The 15850-nt window shown below is 44.5% G+C and overlaps 1 protein-coding gene across 1 annotated transcript in view; it reads right to left on the bottom strand.

Annotated features, from left to right (window-relative positions):
- The window catches only part of Drgx (Dorsal root ganglia homeobox), a 338644-nt gene that overhangs the window by 52879 nt on the left and 269915 nt on the right, over window positions 1–15850 (bottom strand). The window lies entirely within an intron of this gene.

The following is a 15850-nucleotide window of genomic DNA, read 5'->3' as shown; positions in this document are numbered from 1 at the left end:
ACTTTAGGTGTCTGTCCAGCTCCCTCTTGAAGACAATCAGGGGTCTATTGGTAATTCCCCTTATGGCTGGTGGGAGGCTGTTGAACAGTCTTGGGCCCCGGACACTTACTGTGTTTTCTCTTAGTGTATCAGGGGCGCCCCTACTTTTCGCTGGGGGTATGTTACATCGCCTGCCAAGCCTTCTACATTCGTATGGAGTGACTTCTGTGTGCAGGTTAGGGACCAGTCCCTCCAGAATCTTCCAGGTATAGATTATGATACATCTCTCTCGCCTGCGCTCCAATGAGTACAAGTCAAGTGCTTCCAGGCGTTCCCAGTAGTTAAGGTGTTTGATGGAACTTATATGTGCAGTAAAGGTTCTCTTTACATTTTCTAGATCTGCAATTTCACCTGCCTTGAATGGGGATGTTAATGAACAGTAGTATTCCAGCCTAGAGAGAACAAGTGATTTAAAAAAGATCATTGGCTTAGCATGTCTTGTCTTGAATGTTCTTATTATCCATCCTTTCAGTTTCCTCGCAAATGTGATAGTGACATTGTTGTGGTCCTTGTAGGTGAGATCTTCGGACATTACCACACCCAGGTCTTCACACTGCTTTTTCGCTCTATTGTGTGATTTGAGTTTGTAGTATACTCAGTCCTAGTTATTATTTCCTCCAGTTTTTCATAACGGAGTAGTTGGAATTTGTCTTCATTGAACATCATATTGTTTTCCGTTGCCCATTGGAAAACTTGGTTTATATCTTCTTGGAGATTTGCCGTGTCCTCAATGGATGACAGTGTCATGCATATTCTAGTATCGTCTGCAAAGAATTATACGGTGCTATGATTTACATCTCTGTCTATGATATGAGAATGACGAACAGGATAGGGGCGAGTACTGTGCCTTGTGGAACAGAGCTCTTCACTATGGCGGCTTCCGATTTAACTCTGTTTACCACTTCTCTTTGTGTTCGATTGGTTAGAAAGTTGAAGATCCATCTGCCTACTTTGCCAGTTATTCCTTTCGCGCGCATTTTGTGTGCTATTACACCATGATCGCACTTGTCAAAGGCTTTTGCAAAATCTGTGTATACTACATCTGCATTCTGTGTTTTTTTACAGTGCATCTAAAACCATATCATAGTGGTCCAAGAGTTGCGAGAGGCAGGAGCGACCTGCTCTGAAACCATGTTGCCCTGGATTGTACAATTTTTGGGAGTCCAAGTGGTTTGCAATCCTGCTTCTTAGAACTCTTTCAAAGATTTTTATGATGTGGGACGTTAAAGCTATTGGTCTATAGTTCTTAGCTACTGCTTTTGCTGCCCCCTTTATGAAGTGGGGCTATATCCGTTGTTTTCAGTGACTCTGGAATCTTACCTGTGTCTATGCTCCTTCTCCATAGCATACTTAGGGCTCGTGAGAGGGGTTTCTTGCAGTTCTTAATGAACACCGAGTTCCACGAGTCTGAGCCTGGGGCTGAGTGCATGGGCATGTCGTCGATGGTGTTTCTCAAAGTCTAGTGGAGTTAGAGTTATGTCAGAAATTTGGCATACATGGGCAGGGTTTTGAGGCTCATTCGTGAAAAAAAATGTTTGGATTGTCTATCTTTAGACTGATTAGTGGCTCACTGAACACAGAGTCATATTGAGATTTCAGGATCTTACTTATTTCTTCGTTGTCATCTGTGTAGGATCCGTCTTGTGTGAGCAGGGGCCTTATACTACAAGTGGTTTTTGCCTTGTTTTTAGCATATGAAAAGAAATATTACGTATTTCTTTCAATTACACTAATCGCTTTTAGTTCCTCTTGTCTTCCCTGGTGAGCGCTTCTTTCCTTGTATCAGATAATCTGGCATTCTTGAGGAGCTCAGTGATTCTTCGCCTTCTGCTGTAGAGGGAGCATTTCTCTCTCTCTCTCTCTCTCTCTCTCTGCAATTTACTTCTTCTCTTCTCTTTTCTTTGGGGAATATGCCTTGAACATACTCTCAGTAGTATCAGTTCCCAGTAGTACCAGCTACATAAGAACATAAGAAAGAAGGAACACTGCAACAAGTCTACTGAACCATGCGGAGCAGGTCCATGTCCCCCTTTCCCGATTAGCCCAATGACCCACCCCCCAGATTAGCCCAATGACCCACCCAGTCTGGCCACCTCCACTCAAGGAAGGAGCACGGCACCAGACCCAGCAGCACAAACTAGTCAGGTTCAACTCACACCCACCCACACCCACTCATGTATTTATCTAACCTATTTTTAAAACTACACAACGTTTTAGCCTGAATAACTGTACTCGGGAGTTTGTTCCACTCATCCACAACTCTATTACCAAACCAGTGCTTTCCTATATCCTTTCTGAATCTGAATTTTTCCAATTTGGAACCATTGCTTCGAGTCCTGTCTTGGCTGGAAATTTTCAGCACGCTATTTACATCCCCTTTGTTGATTCCTGTTTTCCATTTATACACCTCGATCATATCCCCCCTAATTCTACGCCTTTCGAGAGAGTGCAGATTCAGGGCCTCAATCACTGACTGTTATTCATGTTGCTGCTGACTATAGCATGTTTTTGAACGCCGCTCACCCCTAGGCTTCACTGGGGAGTCAGTTTTAAGATAGAGAGCAGAGAGGCAGGGCGGGCCTGTGCTTCCCATATTTTCCGTTATAATTATAAGTACTAACCAGCCTACATGAGTGTTCTTACCAAATCCACGTTTCGAACCCCACACATGACAATACTTCAGCTACCAGGAAGTTGATCTTTTCAAGGCACTGGTTAGGGTTCATGTCATTTAAGATATCTTCCCAACATTTTTAGTTTAGGACATAGTTTACCTGGTCCCAGTTGATGTTCTTGTTGTTGAAGTTGAACTTGGTAAAGGTGCCCTCATAGCTACATGTATTTTGTTGATCAGGACCCCTGTACATGTTGGTCTGGACTTCGATTAGATTGTGATCAGAATTAGTTGTTTTTTATATTGTTATGTTTCTTACCAGGTCCTCATTATTTGTGAAAATAAGGTCTAGTGTGTTCTGTAGTCTTGTTGGCTCCACTATCTGCTGTCGGCCATATTGGAGGTCACGCCTCACTGACTTGAATTGATAAGCGTATGCTTAATTTAATCTTATAGTGTTGAACACCTTGTTTTACACTCAGACTTTGCATGTGGAGCTTCCCTGAGAACTTTATTAGGCTGGCAACTATAGTAACTTCATCTTTATATAAATATATGGCATAAAAAAATAAAAATGAAAAATGAAGTTAGGTATATTCCAACTAAAACTCACTGTTACAGTGCATTTCACTGGGTAGGTTAGATCGGTCAGTCTGGTCTGCTGACCTACTTATTAACGTGGGTGTCTGCTGACCTGCTTATTAACGTGGGTGTCTGCTGACCTGCTTATTAACGTGGGTGTCTGCTGACCTGCTTATTAACGTGGGTGTCTGCTGACCTGCTTATTAACGTGGGAGTCTGCTAACTTAGTAGTGGCCAGTAGGTACTTCAATCGTGTCATTACGATTTCGTGAGTCAGGTACTTCATTCACTGCTGATCAAGCGATTTCTGAGTCATTGCACAAAAACTAAACATTACATTTCCTTCTGCTCATTTCTGGTATTGTTTACCTTGCTTCCACGCTTGATACCATAAAGTGACATTTGTTATTATTGTTTAGTTGTAAGTGTAGTATGACAGGTTAGGCAGTGTACACTAACTGCTGTCTTCAGTCACTCTTCTTAATTTAGGATCGGCAGTGTTCAGCGTCGAAAGATGTAATGTTATTAGGCTAGACAGCGTTACTTGTGTATTTGAGGCCTTGTAGGCCACAATCAGTTGCTGTTAAACTTCCAAATTGTAAAGATTTCTAGATTATCACATTTGATTTAGATAACAGGCTAGAAACTATATAGGATTATTAAGACAAGTTAACAGCCATTCTGAGAGGTAACAACATTGCAACTGGTTATGTGCCCTGACAGATCGCTGGATATTATTTGTAAGGCGAGTATAACCTTGCCTTTCATTTCATTGTAATTCCATGTCATTTGTGCGTGCATGTTTTCTTAGTTGTGACATTATGTTTAAGAATACGTACCGTGTCATATGTCCAATGAAAAAACCACTGCATCATTAATATATATTAAGAAGTATGACGGTAACAGTAAACCATGTTGTCGTATCTATAAACCTGAAAACATTAATATGCTATTCATCCTGAAAAGTCTGAGATAGCTCATATATATTGTGTATAATATATATATATATATATATATATATATATATATATATATATATATATATATATATATATATATATATATATATATATATATATATATATATACATACATATATACATATATTGTTACGCCTGGTCAACTTGCATATTACTTTGAGCCGATATCACTTAATATCATATTGCGAACTTACTTATTAATAGCTGAAATTAGCAAGTCCGACTATATAATATTATCTGGGGTCTCATGTAAAGTTACCAAATGGAATCATGCTGACAAAATACGAGTTATTAACCCACGACTTCAGATACAAAACCTCAGTCGTAGCTGTGTTCACGGAGGTCGAGGTGATGATGGGGTTAATGATGAAGAGGGCGAGGACAATGAACAGTGATTATAATATATCCCAAGATCTGAAGAGGCCAGCACACACCCAAGACCTGCCGCACCAATTATAATAAGTAAGTTAACAACTCTTCCTTTCTCCCTTGCTTCCACTCTGGCCGTCCACTCACCAGATGACGATTTCAAGGAGTTCCTACCTTCGGGTGTGACGCTTGTAAACGAGTATGGCATGGAGGATCTCTCTCTCTCTCTCTCTCTCTCTCTCTCTCTCTCTCTCTCTCTCTCTCTCTCTCTCTCTCTCTCTCTCTCTCTCTCTCTCATATCTCTAGGTAACACAATTCAGTCAGTTAAAAACTCAAAGAAAAAAGAAAAAATGGAAACCACTTAAGGTGCACAGCAATAATAATAATAATAATAATAATAATAATAATAATAATAATAATAAAATAATAATAATGTCAATAATAATAATAATAATCCCGCCCCAACAGTAAGAGAGGACAGGTAGCCGTCACAGCAAGTACATCTATGTCTATGTTATAATGATGTACAGTGCTTTATAATGCTGTAAAGCGTCTTGTAATAATGTTGTGCGTCTTGAGATGATGTGTACAGCATCTTAACGTCATCTTGAGTCATCTGGAGTGCTGAACATCTTCTAACATTATCGGCAACTCAGGGGGATCAATCTCCTTATCTTTTTCGTTTTCCACGACTCCTCTTAACACATCTTTAACAAGACAGTGAGAGAAAGAGAGAGAGAGAGAGAGAGTACAGTATATTTCTACCCATGTTATGCGACTTTGTAAATAATATCTTAAATCGTGTAACCAAACTTTTCTTTCTGTAATCAATGTCCCATAAGGTTCTTCTGTTCCCTTCCTCCATCTTTCCTTCCCCCTTCCCTCTCGTCCTCCTTCCAATCCCCCTCTTCCTCCTCCCTCCTCCCCCACCTCTTTCAAAAAATAGGATGTCCTTTGTACCCCCCAACCTTCCTCTTATATCGACTCTGCAAGGAAGAAAATTACTGGTGGAGTTTTCTCTTGCTAATTAGAGCAGAACTCGATATGTCAATTAAGGGGAAATAAGAAAACCAATTATTGTAATGCATCATAATCCATTTTACCATTCCCGACGAAATAAAGTTGAGAGAGAGAGAGAGAGAGAGAGAGAGAGAGAGAGAGAGAGAGAGAAAAGTGGAGAGTAAATTAATTGAAGTTAGTTTTAGCTGCCTCCAATAGATGTCACTCCAGTCTTTTTCCCCCTCCCTCCCCACGACCCTCCTTAACCCTCCTTCCGTAACCCACCCTCCTTTACTTACTCTCCTCAATTCACCCTCTTTAACTCACCCTCCTCAATCCTCCTCCTCCTCCTCCTCCTCCTCCTCCTCCTCCTCCTCCTCCTCCTCCTCCTCCTCCTCCTCTTCCTCCTCCTCCTCTTCCTCTCACCCTCATACCACCTCCACAACTCACCCTCTTCATCGCATCTGTGGCGTATGCCGAATATAATGTTATATTCCACGTGCATCACACGTAACCACATTCTTACATACTAGCAATAACTAGTGCTAAGAACAGTAGTTCACTGCAGTGTCGAATGAAGCACACTGTTCCAATACTAGGTGATTGTTAGTTTGTGCTGGAGGTCTGCCAGTCAGGGTGAGGGGAGAGAGCCCCAGTATAAGCTACATAGCATATAGAGTCACTCCTGGAGCTTCAGATCCTCACAAGCCTCGAGCTGGTTACTCCCATTCTAGAGTGTGTCCTCTGTATGGCTGCCTAAAGCTGTAGCAGTGAAAGTTCTCTTATACATACACTCTCATTTGAAGTCATCTCCCATTATGGCATGAAGTAAATATCTTCTACATAGTGTAAATAATTGTACATTGGATTTGGTAGTGGAAATATGTGGGTGATCAAAAAATAACAAGTGGTCTTTGCTTTATTCTTCATTCTGTTGATTGTTGTGTTGACTGTGTTGGTGTCTTGTTCAGCCAGATAAACACGTCTCTCAATATACTTGTGTATGTGATACCATCCACCTCAACCCACCCTCCTCAACCCACCCTCCTCAACCCATCCTCCTCAACCCATCCTCCTCAACCCATCCTCCTCAACCCATCCTCCTCAGCCCACCCTCCTCAACCCATCCTCCTCAACCCACCCTCCTCAACCCATCCTCCTCAACCCATCCTCCTCAACCCATCCTCCTCAGCCCACCCTCCTCAACCCATCCTCCTCAACCCACCCTCCTCAACCCACCCTCCTCAACCCACTCTCCTCAACCCACCCTCCTCAACCCACCCTCCTCAACCCACTCTCCTCAACCCACCCTCCTCAACCCACACTACTCAACCCACCCTCCTCAACCCACTCTCCTCAACCCACCCTCCTCAACCCACTCTCCTCAACCCACCCTCCACAACCCACACACCTCAACCCACCCTCCTCAACCCACTCCTCAACCCACTCTCCTCAACCCACCCTCCTCAACCCACCCTCCTCAACCCATCCTCCTCAGCCCACCCTCCTCAACCCATCCTCCTCAACCCACCTCAACCCACTCTACTCAACCCACCCGCCACAACCCACTCTCCTCAACCCACCCTCCTCAACCCAAAATCCTCAACCCACCCTCCTCAACCCACTCTCCTCAACCCACCCTCCTCAACCCACTCTCCTTAACCCACCCTCCTCAACCCAGCCTCCTCAACCCACCCTCCTCAACCCATCTTCCTCAACCCACTCTCCTCAACCCACCCTCCTCAACCCATCCTCCTCAACCCACCCTCCTCAAACAACCCTCCTCAACCCACTCTCCTTAACCCACCATCCTCAACCCACTCCTCAACCCACCCTCCTCAACCCACCCTCCTCAACCCACTCTCCTCAACCCACCCTCCTCAACCCACTCCACAACCCACCCTCCTCAACCCACTCTCCTCAACCCACCCTCCTCAACCCACTCTCCTGAACCCACCATCCTCAACCCACTCCTCAACCCACCCTCCTCAACCTACCCTCCTCAACCCACCCTCCTCAACCCATCCTCCTCAACCCACCCTCCTCAACCCACCCTCCTCAACCCACCCTCCTCAACCCATCCTCCTCAACCCACCCTCCTCAACCCACCCTCCTCAACCCACCCTCCTCAACCTACCCTCCTCAACCCACCTTCCTTCCCAGAAAACATTTTTCTTCGAATTTGTTGCAACTTTACACTGCCGTAATTCTTTTAAAAACGTCTCTAAAATCATTTATACTTTGTGAGTTTTGGTGGGTGGTCCAGTGGGCGGCAGTGGTCCTGGTGAGGTGCCTTTGTTGAGTGGTCCAGCGGGCGGCAGTGGTCCTGGTGAGGTGCCGTTGGTAGGTGGAACAATGGGCTACAGTAGCCCTAGTGAGATACGTCTGGTTGGTGGACCAGTGGGTGACAGTGGTCCTAGTGAGGTACCTCTGGTGGGTGGACCAGTGGTCCACAGGGACCCTGGTGAGGTACCTCTGGTGGGTGGACCAGTGGTCCACAGGGACCCTGGTGAGGTACCTCTGGTGGGTGGACCAGTGGTTCGCAGGGACCCTGGTGAGGTACCTCTGGTGGGTGGACCAGTGGTTCTCAGGGGTCTTGGTGAGGTACCTCTGGTGAGTGGACCAGTGGTTCACAGGGACCCTGGTGAGGTACCTCTGGTGGGTGGACCAGTGGTTCACAGGGACCCTGGTGAGGTACCTCTGGTGGGTGGACCAGTGGTTCGCAGGGACCCTGGTGAGGTACCTCTGGTGGGTGGACCAGTGGTTCTCAGGGGTCTTGGTGAGGTACCTCTGGCGAGTGGACCAGTGGTTCACAGGGACCCTGGTGAGGTACCTCTGGTGGGTGGACCAGTGGTTCACAGGGACCCTGGTGAGGTACCTCTGGTGGGTGGACCAGTGGTTCACAGGGACCCTGGTGAGGTACCTCTGGTTGGTGGACCAGTGGTCCACAGGGACCCTGGTGAGGTACCTCTGGTGGGTGGACCAGTGGTTCACAGGGACCCTGGTGAGGTACCTCTGGTGGGTGGACCAGTGGTCCACAGGGACCCTGGTGAGGTACCTCTGGTGGGTGGACCAGTGGTTCACAGGGACCCTGGTGAGGTACCTCTGGTGGGTGGACCAGTGGTCCACAGGGACCCTGGTGAGGTACCTCTGGTGGGTGGACCAGTGGTTCACAGGGACCCTGGTGAGGTACCTCTGGTGGGTGGACCAGTGGTTCACAGGGACCCTGGTGAGGTACCTCTGGTGGGTGGACCAGTGGTTCACAGGGACCCTGGTGAGGTACCTCTGGTGGGTGGACCAGTGGTTCACAGGGACCCTGGTGAGGTACCTCTGGTGGGTGGACCAGTGGTTCACAGGGACCCTGGTGAGGTACCTCTGGTGGGTGGACCAGTGGTTCACAGGGACCCTGGTGAGGTACCTCTGGTGGGTGGACCAGTGGTTCACAGGGACCCTGGTGAGGTACCTCTGGTGGGTGGACCAGTGGTTCACAGGGACCCTGGTGAGGTACCTCTGGTGGGTGGACCAGTGGTTCACAGGGACCCTGGTGAGGTACCTCTGGTGGGTGGACCAGTGGTTCACAGGGACCCTGGTGAGGTACCTCTGGTGGGTGGACCAGTGGTTCACAGGGACCCTGGTGAGGTACCTCTGGTGGGTGGACCAGTGGTTCACAGGGACCCTGGTGAGGTACCTCTGGTGGGTGGACCAGTGGTTCACAGGGACCCTGGTGAGGTACCTCTGGTAGGTGTTAAGAGAAGTACAACACTTCGTCATAACGGGGTTCAACCAGTTAAACTTGATCCCACATGTCACAGGGGAACACCTGATTGGGGATGGAGCCTCTACTACTTCATCAGAGAGAGAGAGAGAGAGAGAGAGAGAGAGAGAGAGTTGGCCACTTCTTGTTTTTTAATCTCGTATTTTATCCGGGCAGGATTTTTGGTAGTGTTCTGTGTTGTTCCTTTACGCCTTCTCCTTTCCCCTCTCACCATCCTTCATTCCCCCTTTTCTTTTTTCACTGTCTTTACCCTTCTCTCTGTTTATCTCTCTCTCTCTGAGTTTTTATCTATGTTGTTTTACCCCTATTGTATTTTTGTCAATGTATTTTGTCTTTAAATAAAATATATATTAATATATTAAATATAGAGGGTGGTAGGAGAAAATTTTCAAACAGCTTCATGGAGAACCTTGAGTTTTCTCTGAAGCAAGTTTATTCTTTTCTCTGAGGATGAGGGTCCCCATGACAGTTCCAGAGGTGGTACCTCCATATATATATATATATATATATATATATATATATATATATATATATATATATATATATATATATATATATATATATATATATATATATGTCGTGCCGAATAGGCAGAACTTGCGATCTTGGCTTAAATAGCAACGCTCATTTTGCCATATAGGACAAGTGAAAATTTGTGTATGCAATAATTTCGCCAAAATCATTCTGAACCTAACGAAAAAAATATATTTCACTGTATTTGTTTAGTATTATATTATTGTAAACAAATCTAAAATATATTTAGTTGGGTTAGGCTAAAATAAATTGTTCTTGTTATAATAAGGTTAGGTAAGTTTTCTAAGTTCCTTTTGGTGCAAAATTATAAATTTTTGCAACAACATTAATGAAAAAAATATATCTTTAAACGTACAAGAGAAAATTTCGGAAAGGACTTAATTTTAAATGAGTTCTTGCTAATTGACCAGTTTTACATATTCGGCACGACATATATATATATATATATATATATATATATACATATATATATATACATATATATATATATATACATATATATATACATATATATACACATATATGAGTGGTCATCCTAGGAATGGTTGGAAGAGGGTAAAGAAGGTTTTGTCTACGAGAGACTTAGACATTCTGCAGGTTTGTGTGGGTGTGTTATAGAGGAGTGGAGACAAGGGATTTTTATGACTTAACGCGTTGTTAAAATTTGAAAGAGGCAACATTTATAAAGAAATTCAGGGAAACCGGTTAGCTGGACTTGAGTCCTGGAGGTGGGAAATATTGTTCTTGTGGAGCCCCTCTGGCAAGACAGGAGGATTCGAACCAGCACACACTACATCAGAGTACGCAGAAATTTAGCCACACAGCCAGACCCTCAGATAAGTATGGGCGCTTAGCCGAAGCTAAGCATTGTATCCAATATCCCGGGGCACAGGATTGTAATAAGTTATTTTAACAAGTACTGCCACATGCAGTGAGCAACGAAAGAGATTTTGGAATGCTTAACAAACATGAGAAACATGAGAAATAATTTACATTGCAACATTGTTAACCAGGTGGTGACACTAACTACAGCCGGCTGCTACTTGTAACATTGTTAACCAGGTGGTGACACTAACTACAGCCGGCTGCTACTTGTAACATTGTTAACCAGGTGGTGACACTAACTACAGCCGGCTGCTACTTGTAACATTGTTAACCAGGTGGTAGTGGTAACCACAGGAGGTTGCCACTGGTGGTAGTTTTATCCTCATAATGGCGCTCTTAATACAACCCATTAATATTACTGGTAGCGCCAGTGGGTCTACCATTCCCGACCCTCTAATTATATTTCACTTCTCATCTCAATATTTAAATCGATACCGCGACGAGTGGAGGGTCCTTGCTAGGGTGGGCGTGTATATGGGCGAGGGTGGGCGTGTGTATGAGAGTGGGCGTGTGTGTGTATGAGTGAGTGGGCGTATGTATGAGAGTGGGTGTATGTATGAGATTGGGCGGGTGTATAAGTGAGAGTGGGCGGTCAGCGTACCACTGGCGAGTTTCTCCAGCAACACTGGGGTGGGCGGCACCACCTTTGGGTGGCAACAGCAACACCACAACAATGGCAGGTTGGAACCAGTAACACTAGAGTGGGGTGGCGCCGCCTGTGAGGGGCATTAAGAACACATCATTACAACAATAGCTGAGTGGCACAAGCAACAGCTAGGTGGCACCAACATCACCACAACAATAGCCGGGTGTCACCAGCAACACCACAACAATAGCCGGGTGGCACCAGCAACACCACAACAAGAGTTGGATGGCACCAACAACGTAAATACAATAGCTGGGTGGGACCAGCAACACCACAGCAACAGCTGGGTGTCACCAGCAGCACCACAACAATAGTTGGGTGGCACCAGCAACACAACAACAATAGTTTGGTGGGACCAGCAACAGCTGGGTGGCACCAGCAGCATCACAACAATAGCTGAGTGGCACCAGCAACACCACATCAATAGCTGGGTGGCATCAGCAACACAACAAACAATAACTGGGTGGCATCAGCAACACAACAATAGCTGGGGTGGCACCAGCAACACCATAACAATAGTTGGATGCCACCAGCAACACCACAGCAATAGCTGGGTGGCACCACAACAATAGCTGGGTGGCACCACAACAATAGCTGGGTGGCACCACAACAATAGCTGGGTGGCAAAAGCAATAGCTGGGTTGCACTAACAATAGCTGGGTGGCACCAGCAATAGCTGGGTGGCACCCACAACAATAGGTGGGTGGCACCAACAATAGCTGGGTAGCACCCACAACAATAGCTGGGTGGCACAATTTACAGACACCGCCAAAAATCAAGTGAAGTTCTTCCAGCCATAATAAGTCCATTTCCCGGGCATCAAGGACACACAGCACCCCGTGTTGTGAGCACAACTCTGACCTCTGTGCCACCCGACGCAAGAGTCACAATGGGTCGCCTCCGTCCTCAACCCCCCCTCCCTTAACCCCCTCCCCAAGTCAATTTTTCTCATTTGCATAAAGATGATTATATATCTAATTGTGAATTTCATTTGAGGAGCTAATTTGGATATTACCTCAAAGAAATGAAGTGAAAATAAGAGGAAAGCCATTTTGGCCTCACGCTAATGAGATTGTGATTCTTCTGGCGGTGGCAGCAAGCATAAATGTTCTTACTTTGATGTACGTAAGAAACATGGCGAGTTACGCTACGCTACCGTGTGGAACTGTTACTGCGTGGTACTATACCGTGTAGACTCCACACCTGCTCCCTACCCCCGCCTCCCACACACACACTCTCATACACACTGTGGCAACACCTGCTCCCTTCCCCGCCACACACACACACACACACCATGGCCAAACAGACTATATATATACAAGATTAGCAAATCTTAGAACGGCATTCAGGAGTCTAAACAAAAAATCAGAACTTTATGTATGACATACACTCAGTGGCTACTTTACTAGGTACACCCTTCTAGTACTGTGTAGTGTTTCACATTGTCTCTAGAACAGCCTGAATTCTTGGTGGTATGGATTCAACAAGGTGGTGCAAACATACCTTAGAGATTCTGGTCCATGTTGATATTAAAGCATCATGTACAGTTGCTGCAGATTTGACAGCTGCACGGTCATGTTGCGAATCTCCCGTTCCACCACATCCTAAAGGTTTACACCGGATTTTGATCTTACCGCCTGCATGTCGCAGTAGAAATTGTGATTCACCAGACAATGCAACGTTTTTGTAATCTTGAACTGTCCAGTTTTGGTGAGCCTGTGCCCACTGTAGCCTCAGTTTCTTGTTCTAGCTGACGTGAATGAAACCAATATGGTCTGCTGTAATCCATCCACTTCAAGGTTCGACGTGTTGTGTGTTCAGAGGTGCTCTGCATACCACTGTTGTACCGTGTGGTTATTTGAGTTTCTATCGCATCCCTGTCAGCTTGAACTAGTCTGCCCATTTTCCTCTAACCTCTTTCATTGTCAAGGCGTTTTCACCCACAAAGTTACCGCTCAATGGATATTTTTGTTTTTCACGCCATTCTCTGTAAACTCTAGAGACTGTTGTGTTTGAACATCCCAGGAGATCAGTAATTTCTGAGATACTCAGACCACCCCATCTGGCATCAACCATCATTTCTCAGTCAAAATCACTTAGATCACATTTTTTCCTCATCCTGATATTCTGTCTGAACAATAACCGAACCTTTTGACCATGTCTGCATGCTTTTAGGTACTGAGGTGTTGCCACGTGAGTCTCTGATTAGATATATTTGCATTAACGAGCAGATGTACAGATCTACCTAATACAGTAGCAACTGAGAGTGTGTAAGACCAATTATTGACTACGTTGACCCCCGTGTAGAGCTGCCATCTGGTCAAGCACGTCCACAGGCTCGATTAGGTACAAAAATTTGCAACCTTGCTAGTCCCAAAACTGAGAGGAATGCATTATGAGGAGATATTGAAGAAAATGAGCTTGATAACCTTCCTGGAGAAGAGGCCTAAGGGTAAACATTATTTGGACATACAGAATCATATGGTTAATTGATCAAGTAGATAGGGATAGACTGGTTAATTGGAGAGGACCCGGGTCAGGGAAACACAGGTGGAAGCTGAAGACACAGATGAACCCATGGAGTTGTAAGGAAGTATATTTTTAAACTCAAGGTAGTTGAAAAATGGGACGAGGTGCGCTCGCATACACACACACACACACACACACACACACACACACACACACACACACACACACACACTCATACAGTCATGCACACATTCACACGCACTCACTATCTGATCTGCGTTTAGCGTACTCCTGGCAACCTATGGTATAATTGGGTTTTGGTACTGGGGAAAGGTTTAGCTGTCTTTGCTCGTCATGTGAAGTTTCCTGTGTCGTTTCATGTTGAGTTAGAGGCTGCTGTGTTAAACTGTGGTCTCGAGGTGTCCATGGTCAAGAAGAAGTTGGCGTCTCTCCCTGCCTCCTGGGAGAGTGCCCGAGGTTCATCTTTGTAAGCGATAGATGGGGACTCCAGTGATGACCCTGATTAGCTTCTTGGAACATGTTGCATAGTCTGATTGAGACACAATGTATATAATGTATGCAAAATAACCCCCGTGGTTGCTTTGCATCCTGTATCGCTTGGTTTGCGATATTTGCATTATATATATATATATATATATATATATATATATATATATATATATATATATATATATATATATATATATATATATATATATATATATTACCTTTTCATATAATTGTATATTGCCGATATTTTCATTAATAGCTAAAATGAAAATATCTTGCTTTATATAATTATTTGACTTATTATATAGGCTATGTTGTGACTGGCTCTCCATTCTCGCAAACTGCTTATCTAACTGTCGGCTCGCTTGTTTACGTGCCGGCGTCGCTGGAGTAGCACTGGATAGTCACGTGATCGCACCTGTGGTTGGAGACTGGCCTTCCTACCTCATGGAGTCTCTCTAGATCTGCTTCCTTCCTGAGAAGTACACCTTACCAGATCTCTCATCTCTGGCTGTTTGTTCGTGATTTAGACTGTTTTTGGTAGAGAATGATTTCGTTGGTGAGTCAAAACATACTTCTAGTAACTTTATGCACGTAGCATTGTTCAGACTTAGTGATTTTTGACGTTTTTCCGAAGTTGTGTGTCGCAGAGACACTCGATTCATCCTTGGTCCCAAGCTGAAGCTTCTGACCTTCTTTGAGGCATCTACTCACTGTCGTAGTCGGGGATTTGGTTATGTTGAACTTAGATTCAGTATTAAGGGAGATGTATGCCGTTTATGGAGGATCTGCTGATGGACCCCGGTTAGGGTCGTTATTTTATCTCCTTGTTCCTGACGCCGTGCTTCTGCTTTGTACATTCTTGTTGTTCGATGAATGGTTCGTCATATTGTTCAAGCAAGCTGTTTTGACTGCTTTGAGGACGTTTAATCCGTCATTGTTTAAGTCTCTAAGTCGAGTCTAGTCTTACTGAGACATAACGAGCACTTTTGAGCACATACACACATTCTCACACACACTTGTTGATTGTAATATTTATCATTTGAGTATAACTCATCATAGCTACGTACAAGACGGTACTTGTGAGCCGTACTGATACGAAATGTGCCCTCAGCACTATGGTACTATATGTACAGTTTAACATTGCAATTAATGTATACACAAGTAATATCCAGAAGTGTAGGAGCTTATATCTTAAATTGTTAAATTCTTTACTTAATAATGTCTACCTAGACACCGTTTTTATATTAAAGATCTTAAATTTGATTTCGTTGATTTATTATCATTCAGTTGCGATCCCAAAACACTATTAATATTTCTGTCAAATTATTCTGACAAATTGTTACAAAACCATTAACAGGCTAGCTGCTAGAGGGAGGATCAATAAGTTGACCTTCTAGTATTTTCTGAAGATGTCTGTACCGTATGGATATCGCATTTTGTAAGAG

Source organism: Cherax quadricarinatus, chromosome 32 (genome assembly GCF_038502225.1).
Source record: "Cherax quadricarinatus isolate ZL_2023a chromosome 32, ASM3850222v1, whole genome shotgun sequence".
Taxonomy (NCBI): Eukaryota; Metazoa; Arthropoda; class Malacostraca; order Decapoda; family Parastacidae; genus Cherax; species Cherax quadricarinatus.
Note: the sequence above shows the minus strand (reverse complement) of the source record. Positions and strands in the feature narration are given on the sequence as shown.